Below are 21,819 nucleotides of genomic sequence, written 5' to 3'. Positions count from 1 at the left end.
ATTTCAAGAATTCGTGTTGTAAAGGCACCCAGAGAAATCTAATGACCAATGACAGTAAGATGTTTAGCCAAACTTTGATCTAAAAATTATTTACAGTGATCTCTGAAAGAAAATGCCAAAGCTATATGGCTGGTAATGAGCATTAGTCCTACGCACTTCAGCTCCTTAGATGAACATACTGGAGACAGGAGACAAGATTAGCTGAGCCAGTGCTACCTGTTGCTACGCTTCGGCCAAGAAGGACGTTACTGTGGTTGCAGGTCTCAATCTTGCCTTTTAATCTCAAGAAGCGTCAGTCCTTTCCAGGGGAACACAACAAGATTTTCAAATGCATTTGTTCATAGCGCTTTGCATCCTGGCAGGCCACGAAACTATCTGCTCTCACCCCCCGTGTCACACCGACGGCTACATTTTGCCTGTTCGCCTGGCTAAACCCCTACAATTAAAGCTTCATTTGCGTTCTGGCTAAAGCACTTTTCTTGGAGCATGCAGGCTTGATTTGACAAATGTCAAGAGATGGTAAATCCTCTACGCCTTTGTACACACAGAAACACGCACCTTGTTTCTAAGTTTGACTGTGTCTGGTTTTAGCTTCCAGCTAAAACTCTCATTAGATCTTTCCCTTCACTTCCCAAGTTTCCTCTCCATCCTGGCAGGTAAATACCAAGTCACTTCTCCGTCTTTTTTCATACATTCAGTAGATGCAAAGCTCTTAAAGAGTCTTGCTTTCCCCAGCTCTCAAATCATTTTCTAGCTCCTTTCCATATTGACTTCTATTTGTTGACATTCTTTTTAAAACCAATACCAGACCCACGCCTGCACATGGCTCTCCTACATGTGCATCCCAGCACCACAGTGGCCTTTTTTGACAGATTACTACTCTGGGAGTTAATTTTGTTCCTTGTCCTGCAGCCTATGCAAAGGCATTTCTGTCCGGGACATGGTCAGCAATGCGATGGCTGGCTTGCCTGCCTCCATCTCACGTGCAGAGCTGCATGTGCATTAAAGCACATTTATTTCAGTGAGTTGAGTTTACCAAGCCTTCTAGACCACAGTGCCTAACTTCTTTTCTCTCAGCACCGTGTGTTTCCCAGCCAAATCTCTGGCCATACAAAAGCTTTATCAGCTGTAATTTTATCATGACTTTTAGGTCGCTGATGAGATGATGGAATAACAATAAGCCAAACTCCAGCCAGCCCCGCTAGCAACCTCTCTTATTTCCATGAGGAGTCCCTGATGATGACTATTTTTTCAGATGTAGCAGCCAATTCTTAATCCATTTGGTATGTGCTCTTGATGTTGTAAAATGCTAATTGCTTTCTTCAGATTAAAGGCCAGCATTTCAAAATATATCTAACTATATTTCCCCTACCTTTGTCAACCAGATACTTAAAGAATGTGACAAGTTTTACTTGACAGTAGTTATTCTCCATTTGGAGTATCCACCAAAAATATCCCATGTTTGTCCATGGAACCACCACTGGAACAGCTTATTACTGCAAGAGCAACAAATCAAGTAGTGAAAGTTTACTAAACTGTAAAGCACAATCTGTCTGGGTATCAAAGGCAGAAAACTTGCACAGTAAGCACGTACAGCAGTACATACTGCCTCTCTCCCTCTCCCTCCCCCCCCTTTTTTTGACAAAGTACTGGGAAATAGAGAAACAGATAGAAGTAGTCCTGACTGCAGGGCACTCAGAGCAAAGAATCTGGGACTCCCAAGAGATAATCATCACTCAATAACAGCTCTCCAGAAGCATGATCATTAGCGGGTAATTGCTTCAAGAACACTCAAAACTGAAAGGTAAATACAGTCTTCAAATTTCCCTAATGTTCATCAAATAATGCAGTGCTCATTTATCCAACAAATCCAGCTCTTAGTTTAAGTCATAACAATCTACAAACAGATTGAGATTCTTCCATAAATTTCTTCATCGCCTCACTCTGATGAGTAGTCTCCACAGACAAACCGTAGTTGTTATGGACAGAAGTGAGTTGCTATGAGTCTGGACTACCAGTGCCACTCAGTTAGTCACCCAGGCCAGCTGCTTTTATTTCTGTCCCAGACTTGCCGATTAAAGGCTTAGACAAATTACAAGTCTTCCCAACTTGTTTGCCAGTTGCCCACCAAACAGTTATAAACATTCAACAAGTCTCTTTGGTGAGTAATCGAAAGAGAATTCGCAAATGGCCGTGCGAGCGCTTTCAATGCGGATTCTCTTGTGAATATTCATTCGCACAAATATGCAACGTGATGTTGCTTTCCCACAAATGTTCTTGCCAATGCAATTTTGCTCATCTGAAGTGGTTGGGGAATAAACAAAGAAGTGTGGTCAAAAATACCAGCAAAGCAGATTAGCGAATTCTAGATGGAAAAATATTCACGGAGGATCATCCTGACCCTATGACGAGAAATGGCTCCGTGCCTATGCACTACATAATTTGTTCAGCTCTTTCCTTCCACAGGGGAAGAGGGCAAATTTGACCTAACTCTATTTTCCCCTTTATACTTTTATAGCCACACACATTTCCAAGCGGAAATAGTTACATCTATTGTAGAGTGGTAAATACCAATAAAAAAACATATGAAAACTATCACATACATGGATGAAGTACCTCGGTGCCATTTAATCGTATGGCCAGAGCTCTGCATTGCCTTGGATTCTGTGGTCATCAGAGAATACCATAACTTCGACGTGATGAAAGAAGATTGAGGACTGGTTTGACAAAAGCATTAAAGTATTCCAGATACTTCAGAAATGTGGGATGTCTCAGGTCATGCACAGGGCTTTTCCTCTTTGACATACTACATCCGTGATAAGAAACAGCTGGGAAGCCCATAGCTCTTCCAAGGCCCAGTGTTCAAGGTTGCAATAACGCAACCAAAATCAGCAGGGAGACCCAGGCCCTTCATCCAGCCCTAGTCACACACTCCGTGGGCAACCGTGCAAGTAAGGAAATGAGGATTCCATTTAGCACATTGCAAAGCCCACTCGTACCACCCGTATTACCAGGAGCCCTGTCACCCTCCAATTTCCATGAGTGGACAACAGTAAAGCCCCAGTTTGTTCAGTAGCACCACAGCTCTCACCTGGGACAGCTGGTAAATGAAGCAACAGGTAAGGACCCGCTAATCACTAGCAGGTGGCAGGACACAGAACTGGGGTATGGGAGGCCCTCCTGCTTCCGAAGAACCTCTAACTCCTGAGTCGTTTCTGGCTGAATAACTCATTCTACCTCTTGGTGCCTCAGACTCTCCATTTACTAGAAGAGACTGACTATGCAGAGCTTCTGTAAAATACATTCAAAGACTTCTAGGTAACCCTGTCGTATAAGAGCTAAGTGGTCAATGGCAATGCAGCTTTTCTATTTCAAACCTACCACTTACCACTCAGTTTCATGCAGTCTTTAAAACTCCCCTTAAACTCAAATTTCTACTGCAACTGTAATAACTGAGGAATACCTTCAAAGTCATGGCAAAGCAGAGCCACTAAAAGCTGTTTAACACCTTCTGCCTAGTTAACATGACTTAAGCAATAATCCAAGAAACCAGAAATAGGTTTAGCAGGCACAGCGTCCGTTTCTGGAGGTTTTGATGAGGGCTGTGAGGCAACTTTGGCCCTGCAATTTTTGAGTAGGAAGGCAAGTAAATTCAACTACTACTTATTGCAATTAAAGAATTTGGGACACTTGGAAAATATATCAATAAAATATTCCAGTGAACCTAGTTCCTTGAAAACAAGACCAAAGGCCAAACACGGTAACTATTAAAGTACATGGACTTTTTTGAAGTGAAATTATATGAAAAGAAGGCACAGACAAACCTTGCAAGCTAATGCAGATATAATAAGAGGGAAAAAAAAATACCTGGTACAGGTGTTCAGGAAATGAATTCATACAGGATGGTGCCTGTGCTTTGAATCAATAATCCTGCCTAGAAAAAAAAAAGACAGAGGAAAAAAATGCTTAAGAATTTAAAATAAAGATCTTTTTCAGAATGTAATAAAATAAAGATCATCTAATCCACTAAAACATTCAACAGAATAGCTTTTGAGCACACTTATTTATTAAGAAATAGAGTCTTTTCAGGGAAGAGTAGAGGGTGTTATTGTAAAACCATGGATTTTGTATCATCCTACAAAGAAAGAGCCATTTAGGTTTGTAATAATATTAATTATTCATCCCTCTTCTATTCCCAATTTTTTTTCTCTCAGCAAATAAAATGCTTTGGAGAAAAACCTGAAAAGGCCTTCCAAAAAATCTTAAATATGAATACATTTCATAAGTAGGCTTCTTAAGCAGCTGGTTACTTCACATCTTTTTAAAGTCGACCAGGCAATTTCTTGATAGTACGAACACCAAGGAAGACCATGCATCCCATTCCCTCCACAGAAACTTGTGCAAACCCCCATGGATAGCTTGTTTTATTTATTTATTTTAAAATCTTCTCAGCACTAGAAAAATATCAGAAACACTAATAAAAATTTAAACAAACATCTAAAACTGCAGGTACACGGTTGTCATTTCCGTATCGGCGACCTCCATAAGCGTAAATCGATTTGCAACTGACTCCTATACCATTGGCGCAGCAATAAAGGGGTTAAAAATCCGAATGCCACTAGAAGCCAAGTAAACTTCCTATTCATTCTAGATGATATGGTCGTTTCCAGCTTATAGAGGGAGCAGACACAAGCCAAGAGCTTTCCCCAGGTAGGCTGCGACTCCCAGGCAAGAGCTGGTGGTCCCTCTTGCCAGCAGCACCTACCCCATCACCGCTCAACTCAGCCACTGCTGCCAACTTGAGTTGCTTTATCCATAAGTTTCCAAATACTCCATGCATTTCTCAGTCTCAACACTCCAACACAAGTCAGTGAAAATCTCAGCTATTTCATTAAAATCAAAGAATAAATCCTAAGCCGCTAGGGTTGCAGAGAAACCCAGAAGGTAGGTATTGATTCTGCCCCGCATTTTGGATGTCAGAACACAAGCTGAAATAGCCCTAAATTCATTTATTCTAAAACAAAAATAAAACTCATGATTTTTAACCACTGACTCACGATTTCTAAGTGTGCAGGGGCTGGCAGAGTGGCAAATCCTTTTGACTCATAAGGTTCACGGGGGAATCCCCAACCGGCCCTCCTTCTCCACCCACTCTGGGCGCACTGATGCAGAGGCGGCTTTTACCAGGTTTATAAACACGTCTGGAAGAAAACGCGCCTCCCCATTCATTATGGCCATCAGAGATTTCTTTGTCAGCGTATCTATGGTAAAGAGAAAGCTATTGCACAATAAACAACACGAAGTGTCCTGCTAAAGTATGGCCAGTGTTTTGAAATCATACGAAGAATGCTGGAAAGATAAATATTTATGGGGTTTGATGAACTGCAGCACTGTGCTAATGAAATCAAGACTTGAGAAATGTGCTTGGACTGTCCTTTACCCAAAAATGAGTAAGACTTCATTGTAAATATTACTAGTCAAAGAAACAATTTATGCACTCCTCAATGGCAGAGACGGTGTGGTAAATCAAAGGCCAGTAGTGGATTCTGCCGAGCTGCAGCGGGAAGTACCAGAACAATCGCGCCAACCGTTTTCCCGTTTTCTTTTCCCAAACGCCACTTGGCCAGCAGCAGCAAGGGGTGCTGCTGTTAGCAGTGCACACAAACACCCAGACTGCGGCTAATTCCACCCAACAGTGAATTCATTTCAGCTCCGTTTCTCCACCAGCCTTTGGATGCCCCTTGAAACACAGGCGTGGAGGAGAACCCCGTCAACAGGGTGAGATGACAGCCACAGCGGTTAGAGGAGTCGAACCAAGGAAGTTCTCCTGCATTTAGCATCAAGAAGCTCTCTCCTGACTCTGCCCTAGTTCAAATCCACAGTACTGCAACGAGTCCCATATCTGACTTCTCAGCTCAGCTCCGGGACGGGGCGGCTAGCAGCGTTAGGAAGCTCAACTCACTAATGCTCTAAAAGCCCTGGGAGATTCTGCAGTGCGAGATTACAATTACAAAACAGCATCAAGTCAAGTCTCAGCTCATTTCTAGTGAGCCTTTACTGCAAACTCCAAAGCTGGATTCTGCCCCAGACACCCTGCGTTTCCCACCCTGTAAAACACTGTTCCAGAAATTCCATATAAACGCCTTTCGCATTGCATTAGATTCCCCTGGTAAAAAGGGGCCAGATAAGAAATGGCTGCCTATAGGCGTGATGATCGTATTTTTAACGCATCTGAACTTCAAAGAGACCAAACGGAAAAACTGCTCATTCAAGCAAAACGTTTACAGCCACCCCTACCTCCAGCCTCTTTCAGGTGTCTGAAAATCAAGTTATACCGTGAAACATGTCCAAATTAATGGACTCCCCAACCATTCTTAGGTGGGTGATCAGCTTCTTAACCACTGACCTCCTGAACCCCTGAAGCAATCAGCTAGTGTGATTTAAATACATATATATATGGTAGCAAATCTGAACACAATAGGTTTAAAGGGAAATAAAAGCTCTCTGTAGGCTCCACATCCTCTAAATCTATTTTGTGGATAGATAAAAGCCACGTTGTAGTCAAGTTTCCACCTAAACAGCTAAAGCAAAATCTAGGTCAGCGTCCTCTCGCAGGCACTGATATATTAATCAGTGGCACTTCCCCGGGGGGGGGGGGGGGTGACGAATGCAGTGTTTTATATAGGAGCTGGCAGCCACCACCTTTTGCAACTCAATACTCTCTCAAAGGCTCCAGGAGCCAAACGTTGCACTCAAGAAAAAGGGCTTTTAAGCTGTTAGGGGGAAAAAAAAAAGGAAAAAAAAAAAAAAAGCAAGCTGGCTTTGCCCTTAGTCACGGGGAGGGGGGAATTAGGATCCGTATTGGCAATAGCCGCTCCAGCACAGCGCTTCGTACCTAGCTGTCTCCAAGCCCTTTTGGGGACGTGTCCTCGCCCGCAGGGACCCCTCGCCCAGGGCGCCGCAGCGCGGGGCTCGCCGCCGCTCGGCGGGGAACCAGGCGGAGGAAGCTTTCTGTGGCACTGGATTTAAACGGGACCATCTTTGCTGGCTGGAAACTAAGTTTTTCCTCCCAGTTTTTTGGGGCTGGGATTCAGAACATGGTTCCTCTTGGCCGCGGTGAAGGAACGGGAAGGTTTCTGCCCAAACAGGCCGCAGAGACGTGCATTAGCTCTGACAAAGTTTGGTGGAAAAGAATCCGAGGTCCAACGCGAGCCATTTGCTGCCTCCAGAGACACGGGGAGGCAAACTGGGGGGAAGGAGGCTTTTCAATCCAAAAAGGGAACGTTTTGTCTCGGTTCCATCAAAAGAAAAAGAGGGGGAGAGGGAACACTCATTTTTAAAGGTCTTGTTTTCATTCCTTTGCGGAATGAAACTCAATTTTGAGTTTCCACATTTGCACGGACTGGGAATTTGTTTTCTGGTCGGTCAGAGCTTCTGCTCTGCCTCAGCTCCTGTTTCCGGAGCGCAGGTAAGGCTCCGGGGCCCCACGCGCAGCCCGCCGAGTCCCGGACGTCCTGGCCCTGGGAGCAGCTGCGAGGGTGCCCCGGCCGGGGAGACCCCCAGCTACTCCAAAAGCTCTGATTATAAAGGAGGCTCCTCAATCTTTTTTTGGCCTCCGAAGATAAAAATGAAGACTAACCTTTCCCTGTGCCTGCAGGCTCACCTGACAGAAGCAGGAGCCCATCCTCCTCCCGCTGGAGCTTCCCCCCTGCTCCGGGGCCGGATCCAGCCCCCCAGCGCTGCGGGCTTTGGCCCCGGCTGAGCTCCTGCCCACGCCGTAGCACAGGAGCTGCGCAGGCTGCGTTACGCAGAGGTGAGTAGCTGGGAACCGGGGGGAAAAGAGTGAAACGATTGCCGTATTTCAGCAGCTCTGCAACATCTGAAAGCTCAGGTTTGGGCGCCAAGTTCTGCGCTCCGGGGTCTGGATCAGGCCTTCATCACGTGCCACCCAGGCCAGCCAAGCCCGCCGTCCCCCAGCCTCTTCCCAGGCTCAGCCCAGCTCCTCGGCACGCGTCCTTCACAGCTGCAGCTTGTTCGATTCCTGCTTAGGCAAGGGAAATGACTTCCAGGGGTTTCCTTGCTCGAGGCTTGCTCTGTCACGTGCCAGCGAGTTGCTCCAGAAACCTTCCTTTGGTGCCCCCAAGGCCCAAAGCGCTGACCCCGCGAGCGGGTCGCAGCAGCCCGGAGCGCCGCGTACCTGCGCAGCAACGCGGGAACGCTCACCCACGCCGTTGCTCCAAGCAGCATCAGCTGAGTTATGCATTTCTGATTACAGCTCTTTTAAGAATATATATATATATATATATATATATATATATAAAATATCGGTATTTTTTTCCCTCAAATACGTACATATATATATTTTAAATGTTGTTGGTTGCATTTTGTCCTCATAGACACCTGATGTTGCTCAAGGGCCTGTCAAGGGATACAAGTGCTACTTTATATAGCTGCAATCCCTCACGATACACAGCAGACAGAGGACACAAAAGGAGAAACCTAGCACTAAGGACTGGACCTCAGGATGGGACAGGCATGGTCGCCAGGCCCAAATGAGCTGTATGATGTGGTCCCTCACTAAACCAAGCGACACAGCTAGAAGAAAGCAAGATCTTGGAGATAAACACCCCTCCTCAGGTTGTGTATGCCCACCAGCTCATCCACATCTGGCTGGTTGTAGTAGAAGATACCACCTCTCTAGAGATTTCACCTCGTTTATGTCCTTAATTCATCCCACAATCACCACAGCACTAATTCCCACTTTTACTTCTCCTGCTTAAAGGAAATGGATGCTGATATCTGCTGGATGGCATTTGCTTATTTTCATGTCAACTCCCTCTCTGCCTCATTTTATCTTTATGACACTAAAAGGAGAAGCTCTTGTCTTGCCAGATGTAAGGAAAACACTGTACACCTGAAGAGCCACAGACACCTCTCACCTGCTACTGCACGTGCTAGCAAGCCGCTGCTGCTGCTGAAGGGAGAGCGTCCACCAGCCCCACCACTCTGCACAGCTGCAAGCAATGATGGAGCCGTTAAACCAGACTCCCTGCCCGGCATTTAGCAAAAGGTTATGTTTTGCTTTTCCATTAGTATCAGTTTTATGTCCACGTTGCTGGTTTTACTGCATCTCCCTCCTTGCTCTTCCGACTCAGTATCTTTTCCAAAGATTGCAATCTTCCTGTATTAGCTATTTATCTTAAAAACCAAATAAAGAACATTTTAGGCTGTGCCATCGCATGGGAAAGCTGCACTTCAAATTAACAACTTGAAGTTAACAAGCTAGTAAAACTTAAAATGACCTTCTTTGTAGTTTTTGGCATTAGAGGAAAGATCATGTCTTCCCTTTCTCTTTTCTTTTCTGTTTTGTTAGCATGGCAAAAGATGGGTGAATAGAGAGCTGTTTAAGATATCAAGTGTTCCATTTCAATTTTGGTCCGTAACAAAGGGAAGAAAAAACTCTTTCCTTTCCTAAAGGGACTCCTCTTGGAGACAGGCTTTTACTGAATGATAAACAGTATAATTATATTTTTACTATATTGCCTAGACTCAGTATTCAAACTATCTATTGCATCCTTTGCAGCAAAAAATGCTCTCCAGAGAGTATCAGGGAAAATGGAGAAACTCTATTAAAACTACATTTCAACAGAATCATAGTATTTCTCGGTAGCAAAGTCCATTAAAGAGATACACTGATACCTCCATCTCCCTGTCAAGATTGTGTTCCTCTGTATTTGTGTAAAATAGGATGCCAATTCACTCGGACTGTGCTGTAATCTAATGCAGAAGTGGGCTTCCCATTCGCTCCACGCCTCCGAGCTCAGAGCAACCCCCCGTGGCGGCGCGTGCCCCCGGCACGCTGTGGACGTGCAGGGCCTCTCCACATGCCTTCGGCACAACGTCCGGCAAACCCAGCGCTTTCCAGTCTGCCGACAGCGATGGTCCAGCCTGTATCTGCGGACAACAGCAGGATGCTGGTTCCAGGAGATTCCAGCACCCATTTGGAGAGGCTGCCAGGGATTTTCACTGCCAGGATCAGACATCCTGTTACAGCCCCTATTTCCTGAACCTTCCTATTTCCACTTATGGCTTTTAATAATGCACCTGTATTCTCCACCCAAACATCTCCAAGCACTTCACATGTTAATAAATTAAGCTCCCAAGTGCCAATGCGTAAAGGAACTTTTTTGCCCACTTTGCCAACAGGACACATTAAAGCCTGGGCAAGGGAAACATGCCAATTAGCAACACTGACTCAAGGGATGAAATAGGAAATAGTGACATTAATGCAAGTCCTATAATTCGCTCAGGGACGAGATTGGTACCAAGATCTTCTTGCCTCCAGCCAAACTCTCTGTGCAAACCCATCTTCTCTCCAGTGTCAGCAGCACTGTACTTGACCATAGATGGGGTTTTTTGGAAGAGTTTTCTTTACAGCCACTGATATGAAGAAAACATGTATCCTGTAGAAAATGTAGGATAGTTTCAGTAAAATTTTACAGGGGCAGAAGGGAGCAGGCTGCAGCCATCCTTGCCTTCAAAAAGGTGGTTTCAGAGGACACACCATACCACAGAGGGCTCAAATGTACACATGGGATGTGGCAGCTTTACAGAGTTCATGCTTCCCATTTCCAGGGCTCCCACAAAAAACAGCAATTTCCTATTACAAGTTTCTGCAGTTTCAGTGCTATCCAACTGCTAATCCCCCAAATATGAATGCCAGTACATACTCATATTCTCAGACGAAAACACTGAGGGAACAGAAAATAACTACATCGGATGTTTGGCATTTAATGGAGAATTGCTCCTGAGGAATTGGCTTTTTTTCTGAAAAATATACCCAAGAATGGATGGAAACACTGGGTTCAAGAGTGCAACCATAAATATCAGGAGCCCTAAGTCATGATTTCAGAGCTCCTCAGGTAATTAAAAAAGTGAAGGCAGGCCCTACAATTAAGTCTCCGGAGAGACCCTTGAAAAATCACAACTCAGCTGCCATCTAATCCTAGAAACACTTAGGGCAAATTTAAAGACTTCCAGGTACCCAATAGTCTGCTTCCAGTCTGGCAAGATGAATGTTGCTTAGGAGAACTCAGCTCCTATTTCCAGACTTAGTCATATCATAATGACCTGTGCTTTATATGAAATATGCAGTGAAGCGGGACCTGGGCTTCACAAGGCTGCAGAGCCCTGCGCCATCCTGCCAAGGAGCAAGCCTCGGGGGAGAAGGTAGAACGGGTTCACCAGGAAGGTCGAAACGTGCTCCCCGCCACTGCCAAGCAGTAAAGCAACGGTACGTTCCTGCAAGGCAGGAAAACAAGCTTCAATCTCCTGTGACAGAGGAAGAAAACCGCCCCACGCTTGCCACCTTGGCTGCAAGCACCCCAGCACCATGCTGTCGCCAGGGCAGGGGGCATGCCATGCCACCAGCTGTGCTTTGAGAGGAAGGCCAGCAGGGACTTGCTCCAACTCACTGAGAGGGCTCAGATCCCTACCTACGCTCCAGAGCGATGCTAGAGCATGCCCACAGCATCTCTTCTCAGTTACCTCTCTGCAGATCCCACCACCTCCTGTATGATGGTTGGGCATCTGACACATAAGGCAGAGGCTGAGCACCTCCGGCTGAAACCCAGAACTCAGACTGTGCAGCTCCCAGTGGGTGCTGGTATTTCTGGTACGCCAGGCTGGCCCTGGGCCACTGCCAGGGAAGGAAGAAGACAAGCCAAGCACATGCACATCCTGAAAGATGGGACAGTGGTACCAAGCAGCGGACTATGCTGGGAGGCAGCCTGAGCAGCTCCAGGAACAACGCTGCCGTGACCACGCAAGCGCACCATTTCACTCGCGCGAAGGACCTAGTAGAGGAATTCTTCCCCCCCCCTTCCTTCTATTAAATGCTGGAAAGATTCACTTTGGAACAGAAAGTAAAGATGAAAAATCATTATCAGAAGGTCCTATCTGGAAAGGCATGTGGCAATTTTTTCCTTAATTTGACTGAAAAGTTTAATGCGTCTATTCAGCATGTTGCTGCATGCAGCCCTGGGGGGTTTACTCGGTTGCCTGTAACACACGAAGGTGTTTCACTGTGGTGAAACACAACATCTCAACAGCAATCACAGCCACGAGACAAAAGCCTGCTGGATGAGAAAGATGAGAGGCTGCTTTAAACACAAACGATGCAAAAGTTGTAGGATACACTCCAAAGACCATTAAATCCACCAGAGTCTTTCAGATGACTTCCAAAGGTTTCAGGTTAGATCCAGAGGCTGCTTTTCATCCATATTTTACAATGATTTTACTAGAGAGAACAAAAAGCCTTTTTGCTCCCACCTCGCAGGCCTGGAGACTGAGGAGCAGGTCGCAGGACAGCTCGGTGGCAGAGCCCGGCCCAGCGTCGCTCCGGCTGCCAGCGAGGGAGGACGCGGGAACGCGGAGGGCAGATGCTGCCCAAGGCTCATGCACCCAGCGACAGCGATCAAAACGCATCATTTCACAAGGCACAGCAAGGGGGTACATGGAGGGGGGTTAATTGCAACACACAACAGAAGTTTTACTTGAAGGAACTTGTCTCTCTCCGAGAGCGGAGAAGCAGAAGGTTGTGTGCTGCTTAGCAAAGTCATCGCAAAATGATTTAAAATTGAATAAAGCCATTGCCCTCAATTAAGCTTATAGAGGCAAAAGGAGAGGAACAAAAGAGGATAATATCAACATCCAGCGACAGTAAAAGCTGGACACTCTCAGCATCCACCTGCTCACGTTTCAAAGCTGTAAGAAGGGGATTGCGAGAAATAAATACAGGCGCACCCTTTAATGCCACTGAGGAGCGCAAGACGAGGAAGGATGAGGTTTCCGGAGAAGCAGAGAGGAAAACGGACAGCTGTTTTGCTAATAGCAAATATCCCCCTGAAACAGGGGCGGTTTCTATGCAGGGAGACTTCACAGCCCCGGGGCTGAGAGACCGGCACCGTGGGTTGCTTGAAACAACAGGGGGAGGAAGAGGACGGGCTCCGCGTCCGAGGCGGATGCGACCGCTCCGAACTCGGAGCCGGCAGCGCAGGAGCGTAACTGAGCCCAGCGGGAGTTAACCCAAACCACACCAGCTCGGCCACCCCCACGCGCCCGGCGGGGGGCAAACCACGACCGCGGCCGCGTTCCCGATCCCGGGACACGGAGAGAAAAGCACCTGAACAGCCCGCGGGGCTCTGCTGCTTTCTGCTGCCCTGGAAGACGAGGAGAAGCCCCGGGGACGGTCGCGCAACCCCGGACGGATGGCAGACGCCGTGCCAAAACGCTGCGCGCTGCGCCCGCCGCTCGCTGCCAGACCGCTGACCGGACAGCAAGTTGCTAAGGTCAGCGTTAGCCCAAGCACGACACCTTGCAGGCGAAACCCAGGAGGCCAGGGAGAGCTACTCGGCCTCCCGGGAGGCAGAGGCACGCTCCCTCTCTTCCAATTCCTTTCCTGGCACTAGCAAGCTATTAAAGGAGGAATAAAATCTCAGTTCCAGGCAACCTCACGCTCATTAAAACCAACCAGCGTCCCCGACAGAAACCCGCCCTGCCCCGGCAGCGGGGAGCCAGCACTCACGGGTGGTTTCGAGGACATGGCCGTGCAAAGGGAGCCTGGCCACCCTCTCCCACCCCGTTTTGGCCACTGGGTGCCACGTCTGGGGAGCTCCGCACCCACCCTGCAGCTGGTGGGGGGCTGCCAGGCATCGGGAAAGCAGGAGGAGCAGCCCCGCTTTTAATACCCGCAGAGCCAGGACGCCTCGCACAGCTGAGCCTGCTGCTTCGACTCCTGCGGGCACCTACTCCCAGGGTTGTTTCACGACTCGTTTTTCAGCAGTGCTGTCTGTCTGTCCGTAACGCAGAAGATTTCCTTCCCCAGCAGGTCTGCGCCAGCCTGGCAGCGTTAGGGAAGCGGCGCCCGGAGCCCTTCGCACGCAGCACGAGCAGGGTGCCCGGGGCTCTTGCAGAGGCTTCTGCAACCCCTGGTGTCTGCACCGCAGCCGCTGCCAGAGGCTACGACCAAGGCTGTGACGCTCCTTCCAGGGCTGCCGAGGGCACGGATGAATTCGTGCCCCAGACAGTACTGATCCCAGTGAGAGACCAGGATGCAAGAAGTGCAGACCCACATTTGGCTGTTCTGTTCTGGGCTACAGGAAAGCAGGAGAAAACCAGCACCTTTGCCAGCAGCCAGAGGTACAGTGGCTGCTTTAGGACAGTGGAAGAAATTGCCCAGCAGCTAAAGAAAATACTGATCATAATCCCACACCCCCCCCCTCCAAATGTGTTAATCGGGAGTCACACTGGAGGCTGGGGGGGGGGAGGAGTGGGAGGGAAGTGAGAACACAGACTTTAAAGAATGTGGTTGTATCTCAACAACAAAAAATGCTGGAGAGTTTAGAAGCTGAAGGTTAAGTTTCCACTGGAAAAAAAGAGCGGAACAGCTCAGACACCGGAATGTATAGAAAGGCAGCGCTGGCAGCCCTCGCTGTGTTGCTGTGTATCCCAGGGTGTCAGGCACTCTCTCAAAGTCCAAGCGCTTTGAGTCACGGGAATACGCAAGAATTAACTTCCAGTAATTATTGTTTAAAACCCAGGCCTGAATTTTTGGTATTTAGTGTTGCAGAGAGAAGTTCAAAATGGGGAAAAAATGTTTATGAAGATGCAGCAAACCCAAGAGGAGGTGCCCGAGCGTAGCAGAACTCATCATTTGGAAACCAGCCTCTCGAGTCTGGAGGCCTGGTCACAACTTACTAAGAGCAAGGGCCAGCAATACCACGAATGTGAGCAAACAGCAACATGCCATACTGAATGTGAAGGTTGTGTTAAATCCCTCAGTTTCTTATTCAGTTACATTTTTACATTAAAGATGAGGCCAGACACGTACCCCTATCTAAATGCTACCAGCTTGTGGAAACCTTGGAGGTGAGTCTAAATGATTTCCTATGATTAAAAGCTCCATCTGTTTGCAGCCTGAATAAGCCACATTTTTTTTTTATATAAAACAAGTCTTTTCACAGACAAGCAACATAATCTGCCAACAATCTGTCCCTTTAGAAAGGGACCAGCTAAACAGAAGTCACCCCAAGCCATTCCCGTCACAATAACCTCCTTCATGAGCGTCCTCCAGGCAGAGGCCGGGTTCTCCCAAGACACCTCCTGCGGTTGGGCCATCTTGTGCGAAGGGGCAAGTCAAAGGCTGCTCTATACAATACAGTAGCATTTTTCAGTGCATCTTGCATTGCCGAAATCACCAGGCATCATCCAGAACAAGCACGGCCTACTGCAGAACATAGATTTAATGTATAATGCATGAAACCTCAAGGATAAGCTAAACAGTGCTTTCATGAAGAAATGTATTATGCTACTGCTATTGCTGTGTGTATTAAAGAGCCAACTAAAGACAGCAAAAACCGTTCAGCTTCGAACCAAACGGCTCCAAGACCTCAGCTGTGAACTCCACTGACCTCAGCCCTGCAGGGACTCAATATCTGGGTGTGAACCTCTCAGAGTGGTTTCAATTCTGGGCCGAGGCCAATTGCATCAGGAAAAGGCTTTGTCGAATGCAGCCAGCATCTCAAGAGGATGCGGAAACCTCAGGAGAATGGCTGGTCGTTCCAGGTTCCTACCCTCAATGGTAGCAGAAGTCGTTTGCAAGGAAGATGGAAACCACATAGAGTGAAACATGGGTTGGAGACACAATGGCTTTTCAAAATAAGAATGGGAGCAGTTTCCACCTCCAGACACATGCTCTGCTCATTTCCACATGCTTGGGTATCTATCCTTTCCACCAAAGCCCTCCTAGATGCACTGAGCTGGAAGGAGGGATCTGTCAGCCCCAGAAGTGAACCTGCCAGGAGCAAAAGGCTGCACCTTCCTCCCCTTGAGCCCACAAGTTACTCTCAGGGGAGATGAGGCTGGCAACATCACACTTGCAAGCAAAGTTAACTTCCTCCCTCTCACTATGATCCCCAGCACTACAAAAGAATAAAACCTAACAAATGTAGGCCAATTACAAAAAATTATGCCTAACCTTTTTCTTGATGGAAAACTAAGTTCTTAATAGATGAAAAATTAAATCATCAAAATGTTGTTATTAAAAAAAAAATTGTCTGGAAACCTGGCTGAGGTGAGGCTTTTTGTTTTGTTTTTTATCCTCATCCCAATTTCAAATATTTCACTTGAAAACCAAATTGTCCTTGTACGTGGCCGCATAGTAACTCATGGAAGCTAGCATCCTGCTGCCCCGTATCTCCATTTTATACATCAGTTTTCCCATCGTACACCATGGACCTGGACTCCTTCAAGTCACGCTCTGGCTCCCCTTACCAAAAGGGCCGTGCTGGCCCCTCATGGCACTCACAGCCTCGCTGCTGAATCCAGCCCACAGAGAGACAGGGTCTGCAAACAGCATCTCCCCAGAGCCAGGCCACTGAAATTTTCCGGTTTCATGGAGCAATGGGGATGTTCCAAGGCAGAGAAAAAAAGGAAAAGGGGAAAAAAAAGAAAAGGGGAAAAAAGGAAAAGGGGAAAAAAAGGAAAAGGCCTGCTCAGCTGTGAGTGAAGACAGCACCATATCTGAAGCATTTCCTATCGTCGATGGGTTAGTGCTGGAAGACTGTGATCTAGCCACTGCCTTTCTGCATCATTAACCATCCCTTGAACTGTTAGCTTGTGAAATTGCCTGGATTTATTCTGTAGATAGAAGACAGTCTTATGCTACAAAACTGCTTTCTGCAATCCCTTTAGCAGCTGTTACTGTGCATGCCATCCTGCACATCAGCGCAAGCATGCTCCACTCCACAGGAACGAGCAGCTTCACTACTTATCAGTTGTAAAATCCTTTACGATCAGCAGCTCTAAGCACGCTTCCTCTGCAGCTGAACCATGTCCTTTCTCTGCCAAACTACTGCAAGGAGAATAAGCATGTTCCTCCTTTGCCTTCCTCCACCTATGCTTCTCCATCTTCTCTCAGGATCCATTAAGGAACAGCTAACCATAGTCTCTGTTCTGTTCAGGTGAACATTGTCCCTGCACACTGATGAGCATCACAAGCTGTCCCAGCACAGCTGAAACACTGAAGGTCAGGCCATGAAAGAAGAGGATGGAAGTTATCTAATGCACCCTCCTTAATCCTGTCCCACACTTGAGTCCAGGTTGCTTCTCAAAGCTTCTCTTCACTTCCTGGGGAACTGAAATTCAAGCAGTGCCTTCACAAACAACCATCTCCTGTGACTTTGCAGGAGAAGCAAATTGCAGGGTGGAAGCAGGTCTCCTGTTTGGGCAGTAGCAGCTGGACACAGCAACGTGGTTCAGAGAACTCACTACAGTTCTGCCCAACGGGTGCTCCCAATCCGTTCCTTTCCTCTCCGTAGGAGCCTGTTCACCCCTAGACCTGCCCCTTTCATAGACCTCCTTTGCTTTCTTCCCTTCCTATTACGTTTTTGCACATTTCTTACTTCCTCCTAAGGCGACGGCCCGCTGCCATCAAACCCTTTGCTGTGTTTGCCAGTCCCTCTCTCCCCCGCTGTGCCCGCCTTGCCTTCTACTGGACCCTCCACGGGGTACAGGGCCTGCCATCACCTAGCACTCGCTCCTACTGGTACCTCAGCACGTTGAGAATAAGGACGGTTATTAGTCAAATCACCAACCACATCAGAACCAGGATGCCTTACAGGAATCAGAATTACAATGGTTCAGAACAGACAGCCATTGCAGCTGGGGCTATTACTTCTGAAATGAACTTTTCTGTAGCGCAGAGGTGAGTTAGTCAATATAAATACCTCCCCAGGGGCATGTCTGCAGGACGATAGCCCAGTTTTGCTTGAACACTTAATCCTCTCACAAGACAGCTCCTCAAAGCTTCACTGCAACAAGGTGATCTGCTTTCTTTCTTGACCACCTCTGTTAAACTGTGCTCTTCCTGAAACTTGCACTCCTTGCTGACTTCAACAACTTTGTGGACATCCAGAAAATGCCGAATTAGGACTCTGAGTAATCTCACAGGAAAATACTGTTTCTGGAAGGCAGAGAATGACGGCTCTTCTCCAACCTTGCATTTGCAGACTAACTTATGAGATGTTGTTCCTATGGAGAAACCTTTCACCATATCATCCTGCATTTGCAGACTAACTTATGAGATGTTGTTCCTATGGAGAAACCTTTCACCATATACTAACAGTGTCGATTCTACTTTTGGAAGAGCAACAAAATTCATAATTGCCAAGATTCCTAGTTCTTCAGCAAAATGTGGCCAAGAGAAAGCCAGCTGTGACACCCCTACAAATATGCTCTATATGAATGCTGGAGGGCTGTATGGAAACTGGATAGCACACCTCTGGTATTTGCAGTGTATGCATTTTTTTCCAAGACTGAAGCCCATTTTCATGGGATTATAAATCAACTATAATAAAAATTAATTCTCAGCACAAAACACTGCCCAGCAGTAAATTTAAAAACATATATTTAAAATACCAGTTTTTCTGTCACATTTCCATCGGTTCCACTCCTGCAGTTTTGTCCCCCTCCTATCTGATTATGCAGACCAGGACCATAATCTGAATTTCAAATGAAATCTTGCAGAAAGTGGGCTCAGATTCAACAGCCTGGACTCAACCTATAGGAAAATAAAGAAAGGAATGACTGCCCTTGGCAGGTCAGCTGCAATCACACTGCTAAACCCTGCCGAGTGTTTACATACCACAGAGATAGGTGTACTGTGTAAATACTTAGAAGCAGCTATCTGCACAAGGATTAATTGAATTCCCCAACAATTTCAGGCTCCGTCTTTGTGGAGAGCAGATACTCCAAAACCCTCAAGGGATCTGGGAGCACAGATTGCAGCAAGTTAGTCCCATCAGTGTTTCTCACCCTCTTAGACACTTTTCAACAACAGTTTTAGGAATCAGTACTGCATCTTGTCCTCCTTTTCTCTGCTCAGAGAGAGCAAACAGGGTTCCCCACCATTTCTCCTTTGAAACAGATGGCAGCAGATCTTACAGTGCAGTGATCTTTTCTACACGCATACAGTACGAATTACTACATTACCCTTAATGCATCCCAGTCTAAGAAATCTGTTTGCCCACATCTCTCTCACGTAGAGGGGGATCTTTTGTGCTGCATTAGTTTTCAAGCCATTCTTTTTTAAAAAAAATAAAATAAAAGATTGTGTCTTTTATGAGCAGAGATTCAACCCATCACTGCGTTAACATCCAGCCAAATATTTTACTCTTAGACAGGACTTCTTTCTCCACTCTACTTTTGCCCACGGAGGCAGTATTTCTGCAGTGTTAATAGCCATAGTTTGCAGCTGGGGGAAATGGAGACAGAGACAGGCACTGCCTAAGAATATTTTCCCTGTTGAGGTTTCCGTGTGAGCAATGTGGGCTATAAAATCAGTGTGCTCTAATTAGCCACCTAAAATACGGATTTGCCATCCAGCCTCCACCGCTTGATGGTGAGTGATGCCAAGAGAGCGGCTGGGGCGAGCCGCCTGCAGGAGGCTGCTGACAGGTACCCTAAGGCGCAGTGACGGCTGCCTGGCTGGATCCAAAATCACTTACACACGCCAGGCAAATCCCCAGGCACAGCACATCTGAGACCAGCAACGGGAGCGCAGCCTCTGGCAAGGATCAGCAACGGGCAACTTCCAGCCAGGAACACTGGGAAGCGGTGAATGCACCTACTTCTCAAACTCGGAGAACTAGCAAATTCCTTCTTTCCACTTGGGTTTCAAATTACCATCTGTTTGCCACAAACATCACTGTCGCTGCACCTTGCTTTCCCCTGCTGGCAGTCCGTGACTTTGTCCTTGGCTTTCTCATGCCATCCCCACGTCTCCAAAAATAGTCTTATTTTTTCCAGCTTAGATTTATTCTTAGCCGTTACATTCCTTTCATCAAAGCACAAAGAAAACTTTCTTAAAGATATTTATCTTCCTTTGGTGGCCCAACTGTGACCTCACATAGCCTGGTATAAATTGGGAGTAAACTCCCTTAAGTCTAAAAATTATTAAATGGATGTAAAACTACTGCAACTCTCTCAAGCAGGAAATGTTGCTATAAATTGTCCTGGTTTCATTCTTAACCTTACAGAGAAGAAACAAAGCTAACTGCTTAAATACTTGGAGGCTTATATGACTTTGGAAAATCTGGCAAAACTAAAGGAAAGAGCATTTGCAGTCAACCAACTAGGTCTGATCATCTATTAGGAGACATAGTTAAAGAATACAACATGCTCTACAGCATGGTATGGTTTGGAGAAAATGCTTCAGACACAGGAAATATAGGGCAACATTTTTGTCTCTGATATTTGCATAACTTCATCTTGCAGGGAGAGCACCATGGATTTGTGCTAATTGCTTGACAGATAAGAGCCCTGGAAGACTTCCACGTCTTCTATACAAAAAAGCAAAGAGCAGGAAATGAAACGTCCCCTTGCCCCTCCAGAACAGGCATCACTCACTCCTTTCAGTGGCGACCAAGGTGATTAGATACCCTGCCAAATGTTGACAACTCTGAGAGATCACGCCACGGCATGCACAAAACCTGCTGTCCAAATGGCAATCAAAATGAGACTTTGTGCCAAGGCTTGACATCAGTCCTTTGCACTTGTGACATGCATTTTAAACTCAGGCTGAAGTGAAGAATTTCATCTGGAAAGACCTGGAATACGTTGCAGGATTGCCGCAAGGACACAAGTCTGCAGCACTGGGTTAATAGCCCACTGGCTGCCCACCATGCTAGGCTTCCCCATGGGATTTTCAGGGTTCAAATCTCAGTTGCCTCTGCCAGAGAGGAAGAAAGGAGCAGTAAAAGGTTGGTTACACATCTGAGCTTTATGGTTGCTCACCCACTTCTTGCCTATAAGTAGTTGTAAGATTAAGAGTAAAGGCCTGTTTTCAGAAAGTTGCTTCTTCTTCACCATGAGCTCTGTAGTTTCTAAAGCCTACCAGCTCCACAAAGAGGAGAGGGATGCGCTGTGGGATCAGCTGCTAAGGAATTACCCAGGATGAATGAACAGCTGGTCCAAGAGAGAGATCAGATACTGCTCCTGGCTGGGCACAAGGAAAGGCAGTAAAAGCTGCCATTTCTGCAGCTCCCAGCACCACACTCCAAGGTGTATGTGTGGGATACCACCACCTTCAAGACACCTAGGCCTCATGTTCAGTTCAAAGGCAGCAGCTTGCACCTGAGATGAGATGAATTTGTATGCAGAACAAATATCTGTCAGCTTGCTGTGACAACAGCCAAAAAAAAGAGGGTGGAGGGTAGAAATTCAAATAAAGCTCAATACCCAGAAAATGGGAGAGGTCAAACAGTGACACTGCAGCACCATATTTCATTTCATCTTGGACATGTTGCAAGCCAGTCTTTAAGGAGAAAAGCAAATGCTGGGGTCATCAGATTTTTTTAACACCATAGTTTGCAACTGGCAACAGCAGTCAAGCCAGTCCAGGCCCCCGCACAGGCAACTGCCAGCCTTGCTGCGTGGTGAGAAGCTGGCCAAGGTGTCCCTTCCCAAGGCTGAGTTAACAAAGGCACTCTTTGTAGAAAGCACAAATATAACCCAAGTTTATAAATAAATATGTGCCTCTTGAGTACTATGAAAAAATGGGAAACTGGCTTCCAGAAAGCTTCATCCCTCCTTCTGCAACTGGAGGGGTGGATGCCAGTCCCAGGGAGGACGCTGCCCACTAAGCGCCACATGTCCCTGTCCTTTTTGCCCTCACTTCCATTCACCTGCAGAGCCCCCACTTCCACCTGCAAAGGCAAGGCTGTGCCCAGCTCCCGTGGCTGGGACCTGGGCGCTCTCCTG

This window comes from Rhea pennata, chromosome 13 (genome assembly GCF_028389875.1).
Source record: "Rhea pennata isolate bPtePen1 chromosome 13, bPtePen1.pri, whole genome shotgun sequence".
NCBI lineage: Eukaryota > Metazoa > Chordata > Aves > Rheiformes > Rheidae > Rhea > Rhea pennata.
This window is presented reverse-complemented; position numbering follows the sequence as displayed.